Raw genomic sequence first — 15,053 nt, forward strand, 5'->3', positions numbered from 1 at the left:
GTGCAATTTAGTAAAAGAAGAATTCTAGTCATGTCAACAACAACAACAACAAAAAATCTAAAGTAAAGTAACTTCCAATATTATTGTAGTTGTAGATTTACTAAAAATAAATATTCTGTGTACTAACAAAATATCCTACAATAGTGTTAATAATGCAACTCTTGCTAAAATGAAAATCTGCAAAGCCGAATCTTTTATCAATATCTTCTGAACCAGTTGAGCTGCTGCTACTTTTTCTTTGCGATATTTGTGTTAACATTGCATATACTGTAACACGTTTTACATATTTTGTAGAACGTAATGGACTAAAGCTTGAGTTGCATGACTACAACTACTCTGTCCATTTTGCATGATTTTAACTGAACTGTCCACTAGTGTTTTCCCATTGGTTATGGATTTAGTGTGTCTCTTCCCCTCAGGTCCAACTATTAGTCAGTCATGGACCAATCAGAGGGTGGCTTACTGGCGAGAGAGAACCAATCAGAGGTCGGCTTACTGGAGAGATGATACCATACATACCTCAGGTAGGCATTTGTTTCGCTAAGGGGTTTTGTCAACCTATTTTGCCAGTGTCTGGTTTCTCGATATCGATGGAATTTAAGCTTATTTAAAACTTTTAATTTGAATTTAAAACAAGTGTTGTTTTTTATTTTTTATTTTACCCCTTTTTCTCCCCAATTTCATGGTATCCAATTGTTGTAGTAGCTACTATCTTGTCTCATCGCTACAACTCCCGTACGGGCTCGGGAGAGACGAAGGTTGAAAGTCATGCGTCCTCCGATACACAACCCAGCCAGCCGTACTGCTGCTTAACACCGCGCGCATCCAACCCGGAAGCCAGCCGCACCAATGTGTCGGAGGAAACACTGTGCACCTGGCAACCTTGGTTAGCGCGCACTGCGCCCGGCCCGCCACAGGAGTCGCTGGTGCGCGATGAGACAAGGACATCCATACCGACCAAGCCCTCCCTAACCCGGGCGATGCTAGGCCAATTGTGCGTCGCCCCACGGACCTCCCGGTCGTGGCCGGTTACGACAGAGCCTGGGCGCGAACCCAGGGACTCTGATGGCACAGCTGGCGCTGCAGTACAGCGCCCTTAACCACTGCGCCACCCGGGAGGCAAACAAGTGTTTTTTAACGATGCATCTTTCCTGCAACACCTTGCAGAGAGAACGGTCGCTAATTACATCGTTGGAGCTGATAGGCTGGAAAGAAAGGGTGCGTTGCTCTCGGATCAGTTTTCTCCGTTCAAATCTTTCCTTAACATTATAGTTATTTCAACATGAGCTCCTAGAGAGGTATTACCACCTACGGCTACAAATATTGATGCGGCGTATTCTAATGCTTGTGCCCTACAATGCACTAATCTCAGATTTGGCACGTGATTGCACACTTTACACATCGTTAAATACATTGAGACAATTTTCAGATGGTAGCCTAAGTAGAAAAATAGAAATACATGTTATGTTCAATCCATTGAGTTCTATGTGATTGAAAAAGGCCTCCTTGTCCGAGAGTTTTTTTTTTACATGGTTATCAGAACGCCACACCAGGGTAAGCCTACGCGAAACACAGCCCATATTTGAAGTGTTTCTAAAATCACCTATGGGGAACAATGAATGGTGGAGAAACTATTGGAACCATTTTCCCTGTTTTGACTGCTATGTTATATGACTTATGAGTCATAATACCTTTCTTAAAACAATTCCGAATGTCAGCTTAGAACCCCCCACTCACTAGTCATTAGGGAGGGGATGCATCTAACGGCGTATTTTGCTGATCTACGAGGGATCTGAGGCAGGCGTTAGATTGCAAGCGTTCTCAAGTGCAACATTGAATAAAAATGGTTTTGGGAAACAGCTCGGAGATGTAACAATGCTCCTACAATGAATTTGGAAAGTATTCAGACCCCTTGACTTTTTTCCAAATGTATTCTAAAATTGATCAAATTGTTTTTTTCCCCCTCAATCTACAAACAATAATGACAAAAATGACAAAGCAAAAACTGTTTTTTTAGACATAAAAAAAACATAATTATTCAGACCCTAAAACAGAGATGTTTTACTCAGTTCTTTGTTGAAGCACCTTTGTCAATGATTACAGCATCAATTCTTCTTGGGTATGATGCTACAAGCTTGGCACACCTGTATTTGGTGAGTTTCTCTCATTCTTCTCTGCAGATCCTCTCAAGCTCTGTGAAGTTGGATGGGGAGCGTCGCTGTACAGCTATTTTCAGGTCTCTCCAGAGATGTTTGGACAGGTTCAAGTCCGGGCTCTGGCTGGGTCACACAAGAACACTTAGACTTGTCCCGAAGCCTCTCCTGTGTTGTTTTGGCTGTATGCTTGAGGTCGTTGTCCTGTTAGACTGGGGCGAAGGTTCACCTTCCGAGGTTTTGAGTGCTCTGGAGCAGGTTTTCATCAAGGATCTGTCTGTACTTTGCTCAAAGTGACCATCGGGTCACCTCCCTGACCAAGGCCCTTCTCCCCTGATTGGTCAGTTTGGCCGGGCGGCCAGATCTAGGACGAGTCTTGGTGGTTCCAAACTTCTTCCGTTTTAAGAATGATGGAGGCCATTGTGTTCTTGAGGACCTTCGATGCTGCAGAAATGTTTTGGTATCCTTCCCCAGATCTGTGCCTCGACACAATCCTGTCTCGGAGCTCTAAGGACAACTCCTTCGACCTCGTGGCTTGGTTTTTGCTTTGACATGCACTGTCAACAGTGGGACCTTTTTATATTGACAGTTGTGCCTTTCCAATTCATGTCCAATCAATTTAATTTACCACAGGTGGACTCCAATCAAGTTGTAGAAACATCTCAAGGATGATCAATGGAAACAGGATGCACCTGAGCTCCATTTGGAGTCTCATAGCAAAGCTAGATCAGCTAGCAAAGCTAGATCAGCACTCCTGCTCTGAGACACTATGAATACAGGTCCAGATTTATAGCCATAATGTCAGCTATACTGATACTGAAACTCCACATTCCAGGAGTGTGTGTGGCTGATAAACCAATACACATGTTACTTCTAGAACCCTACGCGCTGTCCGGAACCCTACGCGCTTTCCGGAACCCTACGCGCTGTCCGGAACCCTACGCGCTGTCCGGAACCCTACGCGCTGTCCGGAACCCTACGCGCTGTCCGGAACCCTACGCGCTGTCCGCAACACTGGGCGCTGTCCGCAACACTGGGCGCTGTCCGCAACACTGGGCGCTGTCCGCAACACTGGGCGCTGTCCGCAACACTGGGCGCTGTCCGCAACACTGGGCGCTGTCCGCAACACTGGGCGCTGTCCGCAACACTGGGCGCTGTCCGCAACACTGGGCGCTGTCAGAACCTGTAAGTCTCTCTTTTATAAGGCTCTTGTGGAGGTTAGGTTCCAAGCCTTCACAGCCAAGTTAGCGTGTTACACTTGTACTATAGTTGGGGCTTTTGGTACATTTCGTAGCACCACCCTGGAGAGCCAAGGATCATGCTGCAGTGATCACAGGACTTGATCTGCGTCCCACCCTATTCCCTATGTCGTGCAATATAAAGGGAAAATGGGGCCATTTGGGACGCAGACCTGCTTTTTCATAGACCCTTTCCCCAATAGCTGTTCTCCACTAGCCAGTCCCAGTCAGTGAGTATGCTCAGTTGGTGTCAGCTGTTACCTTGGGAACAGGACTAATGAGAATGTACAGATTCTAGAGTTGTGAGGTTGTGACAGGACTGGAACCATGGCATCCTGGGGGGTTGTGACAGGACCGTAACCATGGAGCCCTGAGGGGTTGTGACGGGAACGTAACCATGGCGTCCTGGGGGGTTGTAACAGGACCGTAACCATGGAGCCCTGAGGGGTTGTGTAACCATGGAGCCCTGGGGGGTTGTGACAGGACAGTAACCACGGAGCCCTGGGGGGTTGTGACAGGACAGTAACCATGGAGCCCTGGGGGGTTGTGACAGGACAGTAACCATGGAGCCCTGGGGGGTTGTGACAGGACAGTAACCATGGAGCCCTGGGGGGTTGTGACAGGACAGTAACCATGGAGCCTTGGGGGGTTGTGACAGGACAGTAACCATGGAGCCCTGGGGGGTTGTGACAGGACAGTAACCATGGAGCCCTGGGGGGTTGTGACAGGACAGTAACCATGGCGCCTTGGGGGGTTGTGACAGGACAGTAACCATGGAGCCCTGGGGGGTTGTGACAGGACAGTAACCATGGAGCCCTGAGGGGTTGTGACAGGACAGTAACCATGGAGCCCTGGGGGGTTGTGACAGGACAGTAACCACGGAGCCCTGGGGGATTGTGACAGGAAATTGAACCTGCAGGAAAGGGCTACTAGCAGTAAAAATTTCAAGTGACAATAACATCAGAACTATGTTGCGAAGCTAGTTTTTCTTAGCGGTGGGTGGTGATTTTAAACGAGCTGTTCTTCAGCCCTTCCTAGTATAGCCAGATAGATGGCTGTTGTTGAAGTAGAGGGGAGGAATGACCAACCATCCTCTTGGAGAGATAAAGGCTTCTAGCCTTGATCCAATGCTCATTTATACTGCCAATAAAGATCCTGGTCAGCTAATAGTCTAATACTTGAGTGGAATGTTGAATATATTAATGTAGATTGGTTCTTGTTCTCCTTCCTCGAGGCATGTTGAATATATCAATGTAGATTGGTTCTTGTAAGAATGAATGCTAACATAATTGTTTGGTTGTGTTCTCTTTGTTCCCCTCTGCAGTGAGGTGGTACAGGAGCAGCAGGGCTCTACATGACAGAGCACTGGATCGCCGTCAGGCTCCACAGTGAAGAACTGACCCAGTAGAGGGCACCAATACTGGGGTAGAGCAGTCTGCAAGGAGGGCAGGCAGCCCAGAGGACCAGAGAGCAGATATAGCCTACAGAGGAGAGAGAAGGGAGCCTTGGCCCCGCTAGAAAAAGAAGAGGGGTGGTTCTATGAGGCTCTGTATTAGAATCTGAATGAGGGGAGAAGATTCTGGAATGTGAAGCTATGACACTTTACTGTGAAGCTATGACACTACTGTGAAGCTATGACACTACTGTGAAGCTATGACACTACTGTGAAGCTATGACACTACTGTGAAGCTATGACACTACTGTGAAGCTATGACACTACTGTGAAGCTATGACACTACCGTGAAGCTATGACACTACCGTGAAGCTATGACACTACCGTGAAGCTATGACACTTTACCGTGAAGCTATGACACTTTACCGTGAAGCTATGACACTTCTGTGAAGCTATGATACTTTACTGTGAAGCTATGACACTTTACTGTGAAGCTATGACACTTTACTGTGAAGCTATGACACTACTGTGAAGCTATGACACTACTATGATGCTATGACACTACTGTGAAGCTATGACACTTTACTGTGACGCTATGACACTACTGTGACGCTATGACACTACTGTGACGCTATGACACTACTGTGACGCTATGACACTACTGTGAAGCTATGACACTACTGTGAAGCTATGACACTACTGTGAAGCTATTACACTTTACTGTGAAGCTATGACACTACTGTGAAGCTATGACACTACTGTGAAGCTATGACACTTTACTGTGAAGCTATGACACTTTACTGTGAAGCTATTACACTACTGTGAAGCTATGCCACTACTGTGAAGCTATGACACTACTGTGAAGCTATGACACTTTACTGTGAAGCTATGACACTACTGTGAAGCTATTACACTTTACTGTGAAGCTATTACACTTTACTGTGAAGCTATGACACTTTACTGTGAAGCTATGACACTTTACTGTGAAGCTATTACACTTTACTGTGAAGCTATGACACTTTACTGTGAAGCTATGACACTTTACTGTGAAGCTATGACACTTTACTGTGAAGCTATGACACTTTACTGTGAAGCTATTACACTTTACTGTGAAGCTATTACACTTTACTGTGAAGCTATGACACTTTACTGTGAAGCTATGACACTTTACTGTGAAGCTATGACACTTTACTGTGAAGCTATGACACTACTGTGAAGCCATGACACCTTACTGTGAAGCTATGACACTACTGTGAAGCTATGACACTTTACTGTGAAGCTATGCTTGTGATGTCTATGTTTGACTGTGGTGTTTTGATACCGTACTGCTTATTCACTGCTAGGCACTTTTTGTTGTTGATATGAATCACTTTTATATTGTTTTGTAATGTGAACAGTTTCCAAGACCTTTTACAGTTTGTAGTAAGTGAAACTTCACTGTTATGGAAATGTACTATGACAATGACCACTCAGGCTGTAACCAGTTGTGAAATTGGTTTAAATTTCCCTTTAATTGGTTCTTATTTTATTTAAAGGGTTGAACACATTTTTACTTTCTGCAAGGCCCCCCCCCCCCCCCCCCCCCCCCTCATAAACACATTAATTGTTAATTATACTCTTTAACAGGTACAGCCTGTGTCCATGTCTGTTTTGTCTTTATGGTTTTAAATATCAGGGTAAATTATGCTATGTGCTTGTGAAATCAAGACGCCCTAAGAGTGAATCCTGTTTCTGTTCTGCTCGAGTCCTCTGCTGCTCGCCACGTCGTTCACACACCGACTATCACTCACACACACACACACGCGCGCGCACGTTCAACAGACAATCCCTGGCATAACCCAGCCTATGTTGCCCTAAAGATATGAAATGCTAATTTGCATGTTCTTTCCGCTCAAATGTGCAAAGCTTTCGCAACAAATGTTGGCTTGCTCAATGTCCAAGTCTGATAATGCTGTGAGATCTGGCTGTGAGGGATGTGTGTGTGAGGGAGATAGATTACCAGCATACCCCCTCTCTCCCCTGTCTCTCGTACTCTCTCCCTTCCCTCCTGTTCTCCTCTGACTTCCCCACCCCCTTTCTCTCCTGTCTCTAGTACTCTCTCCCTTCCTCCTTTCTCTCCTGTTCTCCTCTGACTCCCCCACCCCCTTTCTCTCCTGTCTCTAGTACTCTCTCCCCTCCTCCTTTCTCTCCTGTTCTCCTCTGACCCCCCCCCTTCTCTCCTGTCTCTCATACTCTCTCCCTTCCTCCTTTCTCTTCTGTTCTCCTCTGACTCCCCCACCCCCTTTCTCTCCTGTTCTCCTCTGACCCCCCCCCCCTTCTCTCCTGTCTCTCGTACTCTCTCCTTTCTCCCCTGACTCTCCCCCTTTCTCTCCTGCCTCTCGTACTCTCTCCCTTCCTCCTTTCTCTCCTGTTCTCCCCAGACTCCTTACCTCCTTTCTCCCCTGTCTACATCCCTTTCTCTCCTGCTCTCCCCAGACTCTCTCCCTACCTCCTTTCTCCCCTGACTCCATCCCTTTCTCTCCTGTCTCTCGTACTCTCTCCCTACCTCCTTTCTCCCCTGTCTCCATCCCTTTCTCTCCTGCTCTCCCCAGACTCTCTCCCTACCTCCTTTCTCCCCTGACTCCATCCCTTTCTCTCCTGTCTCTCGTACTCTCTCCCTACCTCCTTTCTTCCCTGTCTCCATCCCTTTCTCTCCTGCTTCCTCCTGACTCCATCCCTTTCTCTCCTGCTTCCCCCTGTCTCCATCCCTTTCTCTCCTGCTTCCCCCTGTCTCCATCCCTGACTTCCTCCCTACCTCCTTTCTCTCTTGCTCTCCCCCTGACTCCCGTCTATCCTGCTTATTCTATTACTTCATTCAGTCAGTTCTACCAATTACTACTAATGGCCATCTGTCAATTCCCTGGAGTAGGGTGTGTGTGTGTGTGTGCTGACAATGTTAGTACAGTAACCGTGCATTACTGTATTAAACACATTTTTTTTAATCAATCTGTCCCCAATGTGAGGCTTAATCAGCATCCCAAATGACTTCCCTATTCTCTTTATAGTGCACTACTTTAGACTAGTGCCCATAGGCCGAATGTATAGGGAATAGGCTGCCAGTTGACACGCAGCCGTCCTCTGTCTCCATGTAAAAACTGGAAGATGGGTAGGAGGGGGGATAGGAGGGAGGGGGGATGGGAGGAAGGGAGGGAGGGAAGAGGGAGGGGGGATAGGAGGGGGGATAGGAGGGAGGGGGGATGGGAGGAAGGGAGGGAGGGAAGAGGGAGTGGGGATAGGAGGGAGGGGTGGGTAGGAGGGGGGATAGGAGGAAGGGAGGGGGGGATAGGAGGGAAGGAAGGAGGGATGGGGGAGGAAGGGAAGGGGGGGTAGGAGGGAGGGATGGATGGAGGGAGTTAGGGAGGGGTAGGATGGAGGGAGGAAGGGGGAGGAAGGGGAAGGAAGGAGGGAAGGAGGGATGGAGGGAGGGGAGAATGGTTATGGTTTGGGATATGGTTAAACCATTAAGTTTAGTCACTCATTCTGAATGGTTATGGTTTGGGATATGGTTAAACCATTAAGTTTAGTCACTCATTTTGAATGGTTATGGTTTGGGATACGGTTAAACCATTAAGTTTAGTCACTCAACCATTCAGAATGAGTGACTAAACTTAATGGTTTAACCATATCCCAAACCATAACCTTAACCATTCAGAATAAGGTTATGGTTTGGGATACGGTTAAACATTTTTAAATATGAGTTTTCCACCAATGGGATAGAACTCATAACCTTCTGATTGATAGTCCTATTTGGTGAAAGACCAAGTCCATATTATGGAAAGAACAGCTCAAATAAGCAAAGAGAAACGACAGTCCATCATTACTTTAAGACATGAAGGTCAGTCCACCTGGAAAATGTCAAGAACTTTGAAAGTTTCTTCAAGTGCAGTCACAAAAACCATCAAGCACTATGATGGAACTGGCTCTCATGAGGACCTCCACAGGAAAGGAAGACCCAGAGTTACCTCTGCTGCAGAGGATAAGTTCATTAGAGTTACCAGCCCCAGATTGCAGCCCAAGTAACACACATCTTAATATCAACTGTTCAGAAGAGACTGTATCAGGCTTTCGTGGTCGATTTGCTGCAAAGAAACCACTACTAAAGGACACCAATAAGCGGAGACTTGTTAGGGCCAAGAAACACGAGCAATGGACATTAGACCGGTGGAAATCTATCCTCTGGTCTGATGAGTCCAAATTTGAGATTCTTTGGTTCCAACCGCCGTGTCTTTGTGAGACGCAGAGTAAGTGAACGGATTATTCTATTTTTTTAAATCATTATTAGTATATATATATATATTTTTTAAATGATGCTCAACTCACTAGGCCCCTTGATGATGTGAGGCCTGAGCCAATTGCCTCTTCTGCCTTAACGATAAATCCCCCACTGGGGTTGTTGAAAGAATGCCTCACATATTCACAGCCTGATATCTCACTGAGGATGAGGATGATGATGAAGATGTTCAAAGTCATGTCTGTTCAGCTCATTTTCCCCATGCCTTTACTCTAGATAAAACCTTTATCTAGGTTCAATTTACATCTGCCAAAAATCTTAACCTAATCCTCGTAGCGACAAAAATCACAAAACTGCAAACTCCATTCTACTGTCCCTTTTTAAAGAGTTATCAAACGCTACACTAAACACAGCAGAACTTCCACCCAAAGTTCTCGACAGACAGACAGCGTCTCTGACATAGTTGTCTTGATGATGTATTGTCTTCAGCCGATTTTCACTTTGTGTCTGTGAGTTATAGAACAGGAAAAAACAGCACCTTGCCAAGCAATATCCATCAATCATCAAATATCATCAATCGATCATCGTTCGTCAATAAACACTGTAGATTACATTTTTATCACTGTCTGCCGTCTCAACAAGATGAGAAAATGCCCTTAAAACTGTCGTCGTCTTTTTATTAGATGAGTAAAATACAGGCAATGAAGACACTTAGTAATCTCTCTACAGTGTCTACTCACAAAGTAATCTCCCTACAGTATATACTCACAAAGTAATCTCCCTACAGTGTATACTCACAAAGTAATCTCCCTACAGTATATACTCAAAGTAATCTCCCTACAGTGTATACTCACAAAGTAATCCCCTACAGTGTATACTCACAAAGTAATCTCCCTACAGTGTATACTCACAAAGTAATAACTGTGTTTCGTACTTGATGGTCCTGCAGTGCCTTCAGAACAACTTTTTTTATGCTACAGCCTGAATTTTAATTGGATTAAACTGATTCCCCCCTCACCCATCTACACACAATACACCCATAAGGACAAAGCCTTCTAGATCACAATAAATATAATGACATGGATAGAGGGGGGGATCTGATTCTATCAACACTCATTATACTCATACTCAGAGACACTTTGAGAATATGGGCCAGGTTACGTCCCAAATATTACCATATTCCTTACATGGTGCCCTACTTTTAACTAGGGCCCATAGCATCTGTATGCACTACATAGGGAATAGGATGCCATTTGGGATGAACCCTTGGTCTAGTGGTCAAAGTAGGCCAGCTATATAAAGGTGATGGATCTTGGCCCCGAAGTGGTTGTTGGAGGACAGGGTTGTTTCTATGGAAAGACAGGGTTGATGCCTATGGATAGGCCTGTAGTGTGTGTGTGTGTGTGTGTGTGTGTGTGTGTGTGTGTGTGTGTGTGTGTGTGTGTGTGTGTGTGTGTGTGTGTGTGTGTGTGTGTGTGTGTGTGTGTGTGTGTGTGTGCGTGTTTGCGTGTGTGTGTGTTTGCGCGTCTGTGTGTGTGCGCGCGTGTGTGTGTGCGTGTTGGTTGGTCGGTCAAACACCCGGCCCCATAGCTATGAAGTTCAAGGCTGCTGTGTTGTGGTACTGTAGGAATTAAATCTCCAGAGAAAAATCTCATATAGAGAAAGATTGAAAAGATATAGACACATTTAAATCATTTTCTTATATGTTCTACATGGAACTTGAAAGAAATTCATGGTATATCATTGTATTATCTGACTTCTATGGGTGGCTAACATTTGCATTTAATTTACATATCATTTACTTATAATAACATTGACATGTAATAGATTTTGCATGTATTATATATTAAAAAAGATATACAAACATGTTAGATACATGTAAGCTAAGCCTTTTAAGGTAGATGAGGAGTAGAAGGAGGATAGGGGAGGAAGAGAGGATGAAGGAGGACAGGAGGAGGAGGAGAAGAGGATGAGAGGGGGAGGAGGAGAAGAAGAGGGGAAGGAGAAGAGGAGGAGGGGTAGGAGGAGGAAGGGGAGGAGGAGGAGAGGAAGATGAGAAGGGGAGGAGGAGCAGAAGAGGATGAGGGGAATGAGAAGAGGATGAGGTGAGGAGGAGAAGAGGAGGAGGACAGGGAGGAGGAAGGGGAGGAGGAGGAAGGGGGGAGGAGGAGCAGAAGAGGATGAGGGGAAGGAGAATAGGAGGAGAAGAGGAGGAGGACAGGGAGGAGGAAGTGGAGGATGAGGACAGGGAGGAGGAAGGGGGGGAGGAGGAGCAGAAGAGGATGAGTGGAAGGAGAAGAGGATGAGGTGAGGAGGAGAAGAGGAGGAGGACAGGGAGGAGGAAGTGGAGGAGGAGGACAGGGAGGAGGAGGTGAGGAGGAGGAAGGGGAGGAGTAGGACAGGAGGAGGAGAAGGAGGGAGGAGGATAGGATTCCCATTATGTCACGAACCGGCTCAAAGTTCGTAACAAAAGGGAGACAACGTGGAGACAAGGAATAACAAATATATTTATTAAATAAAGTAAACTAAATACAATTAACAATGGTGTGTGTAATCAGTAATCAGTAGTGTAAGTGAGTGTTTACATGCATAAATGTGATGTGAAATGTGAATGCAGGGTGTTGAAAGGTGCCAAAGCAAGCAAACAAAACAGCCACAAAAATACCACAATATTAGACGCCGCCAATGGAGACAGGTAGTCTTACTGGGGGTCTGACACATAACGAAAAATACGTCACAGACAAAAGACTTTAACATGAACATGTAGTGTGTGTATCTATCAGTTACACATACAGGTCAGTACATACACACAACATACATTTAACATGAACATGTAGTGTGTGTATCTATCAGTTACACATACAGTACATACACACAACCAGTAGGTCACATGTCAGAACAGACACACAACCAGTAGGTCACATGTCAGTACATACACACAACCAGTAGGTCACATGTCAGTACATACACACAACCAGTAGGTCACCTGTCAGTACATACACACAACCAGTAGGTCACCTGTCAGTACAGACACACAACCAGTAGGTCACATGTCAGTACATACACACAACCAGTAGGTCACCTGTCAGTACATACACACAACCAGTAGGTCACATGTCAGTACATACACACAACCAGTAGGTCACCTGTCAGTACATACACACAACCAGTAGGTCACCTGTCAGTACACACAACCAGTAGGTCACATGTCAGTACAGACACACAACCAGTAGGTCACATGTCAGTACACACAACAAGTAGGCCACATGTCAGTACATACAACCAGTAGGTCACATGTCAGTACATACACACAACCAGTAGGTCACATGTCAGTACATACAACCAGTAGGCCACATGGGGGAGAGGCGTTGTGAGGTGTTGATTTATCTGTTTTTTTAAACCAGATTTGCTGTTCAGTTGCACTATATAAGATGGAAGGGAGTTCCATGTACTCATTGCTCTGTATAATACTGTATGTTTCCTTGAATTTCTTCTGGACCTGTGAAAAGACCTCTGTTGGCATGTCTGGTGTGTGTCAGTGCTGTCTCTTTATTACAGACAGACCTCTCCCCATCTCTTTACTAGACAGACCTCTGTTGGCATGTCTGGTGTGTGTCAGTGCTGTCTCTTTATTACAGACAGACCTCTCCCCATCTCTTTACTAGACAGACCTCTGTTGGCATGTCTGGTGTGTGTCAGTGCTGTGTGTAAGTTGACTATGCAAATCATTTGGAATTTCCAACACATCAATGTTTCTTATAAAAACAAGAAGTGACGCAGTCAGTCTCTCCTCAATTCTTAGCCAAGAGAGACTGGTTTGCATAGTACTAATATCAGCCTACTGATTACAATGGAGAGTAAGACTTGCCGCTCTGTTCTGGGCCAGCTGCAGCTTAACTAGCTCTGTCTTTGCAACACTTGGCCATATGACTGGACATTAATCAAGAGAAGATCAAACTAGAGCCTGCAGGACTTTGTGGAGTGTGGTGTCAAGAAAGCAGAGCATATCCTTATTATGGACAGACCTCTCTCCATCTCTTTATTACAGACAGACCTCTCTCCATCTCTATATTACTGACAGACCTCTCCCCATCTCTTTATTACAGACAGACCTCTCCCCATCTCTTTATTACAGACAGACCTCTCCCCATCTCTATATTACAGACAGACCTCTCCCCATCTCTATATTACTGACAGACCTCTCCCCATCTCTATATTACAGACAGACCTCTCCCCATCTCTTTATTACAGACAGACCTCTCCCCATCTCTTTATTACTGACAGACCTCTCCCCATCTCTATATTACAGACAGACCTCTCCCCATCTCTTTATTACAGACAGACCTCTCCCTATCTCTTTATTACAGACAGACCTCTCCCCATCTCTTTATTACAGACAGAGCTCTCCCCATCTCTATATTACAGACAGACCTCTCCCCATCTCTTTATTACAGACAGACCTCTCCCCATCTCTTTATTACAGACAGACCTCTCCCCATCTCTTTATTACAGACAGACCTCTCCCTATCTCTTCATTACAGACAGACCTCTCCCCATCTCTTTATTACAGACAGACCTCTCCCCATCTCTTTATTACAGACAGACCTCTCCCCATCTCTTCATTACAGACAGACCTCTCCCCATCTCTATATTACTGACAGACCTCTCCCCATCTCTTTATTACAGACAGACCTCTCCCCATCTCTTTATTACAGACAGACCTCTCCCCATCTCTATATTACAGACAGACCTCTCCCCATCTCTATATTACTGACAGACCTCTCCCCATCTCTATATTACAGACAGACCTCTCCCCATCTCTTTATTACAGACAGACCTCTCCCCATCTCTTTATTACTGACAGACCTCTCCCCATCTCTATATTACAGACAGACCTCTCCCCATCTCTATACTACAGGACAGACCTCTCCCCATCTCTTTATTACAGACAGACCTCTCCCCATCTCTATATTACAGACAGACCTCTCCCCATCTCTATATTACAGACAGACCTCTCCCCATCTCTTTATTACAGACAGACCTCTCCCCATCTCTTTATTACAGACAGACCTCTCCCCATCTCTTTATTACAGACAGACCTCTCCCCATCTCTTCATTACAGACAGACCTCTCCCCATCTCTTCATTACAGACAGACCTCTCCCCATCTCTTTATTACAGACAGACCTCTCCCCATCTCTTTATTACAGACAGACCTCTCCCCATCTCTTTATTACAGACAGACCTCTCCCCATCTCTTTATTACAGACAGACCTCTCACCATCTCTATATTACAGACAGACCTCTCCCCATCTCTATATTACAGACAGACCTCTCCCCATCTTTATATTACAGACAGACCTCTCCCCATCTCTTTATTACAGACAAACCTCTCCCCATCTCTTTATTACAGACAGACCTCTCCCCATCTCTTTATTACAGACAGACCTCTCCCCATCTCTATATTACAGACAGACCTCTCCCCATCTCTTTATTAGGGACAGACCTCTCCCCATCTCTTTATTACAGACAGACCTCTCCCCATCTCTTTATTACAGACAGACCTCTCCCCATCTCTTTATTACAGACAGACCTCTCCCCATCTCTATTTTACAGACAGACCTCTCCCCATCTCTATATTACAGACAGACCTCTCCCCATGGTTACAACCATTGAATCTATATGTTTTGACCATGACAGTTTACAATCTAAGGCAACGCCAAGTAATTTAGTCTCCTCGACTTGTACAACAGCAACAACATTCATTACCAGGTCTAGAACTTGATTTGTACCAAATACAATGCTCTTAGTTTTAGAGAGGTTCAGGACCAGCATATTACTGGCCACCCATTCCAAAACAAACTGCAACTCTTGGTTAAGGGTCTGTGTGACTTCATTAGCTGTGGTTGCTGATGAGTATGTGGTTGAATCATCAGCATACATGGACACACATGCTTTGTTTAACTTCTTGAATCTAGGGGACACTATTTTCATTTTTGG

Source organism: Oncorhynchus clarkii, chromosome 32 (genome assembly GCF_045791955.1).
Source record: "Oncorhynchus clarkii lewisi isolate Uvic-CL-2024 chromosome 32, UVic_Ocla_1.0, whole genome shotgun sequence".
Taxonomy (NCBI): domain Eukaryota; kingdom Metazoa; phylum Chordata; class Actinopteri; order Salmoniformes; family Salmonidae; genus Oncorhynchus; species Oncorhynchus clarkii.